The sequence below is a fragment of the Geotrypetes seraphini genome, chromosome 7, assembly GCF_902459505.1.
Source record: "Geotrypetes seraphini chromosome 7, aGeoSer1.1, whole genome shotgun sequence".
Classification (NCBI taxonomy): domain Eukaryota; kingdom Metazoa; phylum Chordata; class Amphibia; order Gymnophiona; family Dermophiidae; genus Geotrypetes; species Geotrypetes seraphini.
In genome coordinates, this window is record NC_047090.1 from 108202641 (window position 1) to 108206279 (window position 3639).

The 3639-nt window shown below is 38.0% G+C and overlaps 1 long non-coding RNA gene across 1 annotated transcript; it reads right to left on the bottom strand.

The window, feature by feature from the left end:
* Nucleotides 1–1801: 1801 nt before the first annotated feature.
* Nucleotides 1802–3430, bottom strand: LOC117363456. Its single transcript, XR_004540062.1, has 2 exons — nucleotides 3247–3430; nucleotides 1802–2041 (listed from the first exon to the last, which is right to left on the bottom strand). It is a non-coding gene; the product is annotated as an uncharacterized LOC117363456 (long non-coding RNA).
* Between the last annotated feature and the right edge of the window lie 209 nt (nucleotides 3431–3639).

Here is a 3639-nt window from a genome sequence, read left to right on the forward strand (position 1 = left end):
TAATCCCCCCCTCTCCATTAGATAGATTGTGAGCCCACTGGGACAGACAAGGAAAAAATGTTTTGAGTATCTGTATAAATTCATGTAAAAACATTCTGTTCCTGGAGGACTCTATACCTGAGACAATGGAGGGTTGAGTTGACTTGTCCAAGATTATGGCAGCAATGGGATTTGAACCTGGCTTCCCTGGTAATTGTAAAAATATTCTGAGGCTAGAGCAAACAATCAGTGGAAATACAATGCACAGAATTTACCTACAGTGAGTGCACTTCAAGGGAAAGAGACCTCAGAAACTCATGCTTAGAACTTCAAAGCTTGTAATTTCAAAGCCATTAAGCATTCCATTATCACTCATTGGTCCCAAGAAAACCCCTGTTTTTTTAATGCATAAAATATGCAATATAAAATAAGAAAATGCATACACATATAGCACATATCCAATAATTGATCATCCAATGGGTCCCATTTCATTCAAGAATGAAGGCTATGTTTTGTACATTCCCCGCTGAAGCCCTTCATTCTTGGGTGAAACGGGACTCATTAGATGATCAATTATTGAGATAAGTGCTATATATGTATGCGTTTCTTATTTTGTATTGCACATTTTTTTGCATTTAAAAAACCCCAAGGGTTTTCTTGAGACCAATGAGTGAGACTTGACTTTTAGAAATCGCAACAATAACGGCTGCTACAGCGGCCCATTGGTTTTTACCGCAGTTTTGAGAATCTGGCTCCTAGTGAGCATGAATGTAAATCACCTTCAGCAACTACTGAAAATAAGATAAATATATATAACTCTGCAAACCAACATTCTACATAAAAAGGACATAAAATAGCAATGCTTACTGACTTCCAAAAACATCAGAGCTACTCTCTTGGCCAGGTCGCATTGGGTGTTTTGTGTTGTTTTTTTGTTCTGTGAATTCATTTTTCTTTCTATAGCTATGCTGTTATTCCTCAATGTGTTACACTTAATTTTAAAAAAAAAAGTCCTTCACTATTATGGCACATCCATTAAATTAAAATTCTTTGCTGGGTTCATATTTCAGCACTTTGTGATCTATTCATACTCCACATGTATAATGCCTACTCAAGGTTCTTAATGAAGATCTGCAGAACAGCTCCTATTTACAAAGGTTCATTAAGGGTGGAGGTAACCATGCAAGAAATTGGTTAGAAAGCTTTAAAGAACATTTCCTTTTCCTTGGCACTGTAGCAAAACTAGAAAAAGAGGGTTTCATTGATATTACTCATTTTCGTTACCAGTAAAATCATGTAAAAACAGGAGCCAGTATTCAAAGCGAAAGCAGGTGTTGAAAAAGCATAACTACCGTAATTCATCCATATAATGTCAATACAATATAATGCAGTAAAACATTTATATTTTGCTTCTATCCTTCAGAGTTCTGTGCAGATTGCAATATAAGTTGCTGGTCATTCCCAGGACTAACAGAGTCAGAAAAGTAAATTATAAACAAATCTGTCCAATAAATTTTTGATACCAAAAAGTTTTAAACTTTTTTTTCTAAATCCCAAGCAAGTTCTCTCTCTCTTGTTTAACTTTGGAAGGAAGAAAATTCCAACACATGGCCGCCTCATATTGTCACCAGCCAGGGTCTGCACTAACTCTACAGCAGCCCTCCACCAGGTGGCAGTAAAACAAAAAGAACAAGGCACTCTTCTGCAATGAGGCAGAAGCCCTACAGGGGGTGCTGGTTTGAACCTTAGAGCACTCCTCCTTAGAGACAACCCAGACACACCAAGGCACACAGACACAAAAGTACCAAAAGAGGTTTGGTTCAAAAGTAAAAATCAGAAGTTTATTATACAAGTCTTTTGCACTCAAGAGTAATTGCACAAGGTAAATCATATTGAGAAAATCCATAAACAATAACAGCAGAAAAACAAATAATGATGTTCACTCCTTAATAGGGAGAGACTTTTCAGGATCTGCCAGGTTCCAAGATGGCCACTGTGGTTCTGGCAGCTTGTTGCTGGGTCATGCCCGGTTTCCAGTTTGTAGTATCTTTCAGGGGGTTTTCTCCCAAAATAAAAGACAAAAAACCAATAGTTACTCAAGTGCCTTATTTAGCTTATTGCCTGAGACTTTAGACAATAGTCCTGCTAAACCAGGTAAGTATGATAACTTTTTGCAGTTTTGAAAAAAAGAAGGTTTTACATGGCATCTTTTGTTTAAGGCAGAGAAAACAAAACCATTCAAAGGCAAAAAAGAAAAAAAACAACCCATAATATCAAAGATGAGATTGTGACAATTGTCTTGTAGCTACTACATTCAGTTCTCAGTCCTTCACCTGGGCATAAGTGTAACTCCTGCCATAGATCACAGCAGTTTCTAAAAGACCAAAAATAAACTAGCACCCGTTTCCAAACGGACATTCAGTTCAGTTTCCCCAATGGTGCTACAGGGATGTAGCTCAGCTGTGCCTCATATTCAGCCTGGCTATTTGGGAAAAGCAGTATCAGACTACAATGCACCCAGCAGCAGAACTATCTTCACCCCTGACTGAGAGGTTTACGCCAGCTCCATGGCCTCGCCCAGCCCTTCTTCTTCAAAATGCATCAATCAAATTAATAACAAAATCCAAAAAGTTTGATCATGTAACACCTCTCCTCAAAAAGGCTCATTGGCTTCCAGTCATATATAGAATTACTCATAAATTATGTACAATTATTTTTAAAACCTTATATAATAAGACCCCAGCTTTTTTATTTAGGTTACTTATCCCTTATTCTGCAAAGAGAATCTTACGATCTAGCGAACAGAATCTTTTATCGATTCCCTCACTGAAAATTATTAATACAAGGAGACAATTCATCTTCTCCTGTACAGCACCGCAGACCTGGAACGCCCTCCCTATGTTTTTACGGGAGGAGAAGGAGTTTGCAAAATTTAAAAATGAGTTAAAAACTTTTCTTTTTAAAGATGCATTTGCAAATTAATCTTTTATCTTATTGCTCTGGCTTATTTTATTTTCCTTATATGTCTTATTACCCTTTTGTATTTTCCCTTGATGTTTCTCCTTTTCTCTATGAATTGTATTTCATCCCTCCTTACCTATTGTTTTTGTAATGTTAATTTTTAATATACTAAGCTTATTTATTAATTGTATGTATTGTTTTGTTCCCTAATATATGTAAATTTTAAGTGTACACCGCTTAGAAATTTGGATTAAGCGGTTAATCAAGTCAACTAATAAACTTGAAACTTGAGAATGTATCACCCACCTCCATTGGATCCTGGTGTGTAGGCAGCTCTGGGTTAGACAGGTTCCCAGCTTCAGGCACCTCTAACATCTCCACATCCTGGCTTTTTGTGGACTGGTGGGCTTTTTGTGGGCTGGTGGTTACTGAGAGGCAGTTCTCTGGGTTCTTCTCTGCTCCTCCTGGGCAGTGGCAAGGGTGCTGTTTCCTCTGCTGCTGGCTTCCTTTTTGTTCTCAAGGTCAGGTTTAAATAGGAGAGAGTCCTGCCTACACCTGTGAGGAATAGGAATGGTCAGGTACTCTCTCTGCCTCCCCCTTTGGCGGGACTGTAGAATGCAGTGAGGAAAAAAAACTGCTGTTTTTTCTGAACAGGGACAAAATGGCTTCCCTGCCTGTTTGTGTGTAATTTTCCCTTTG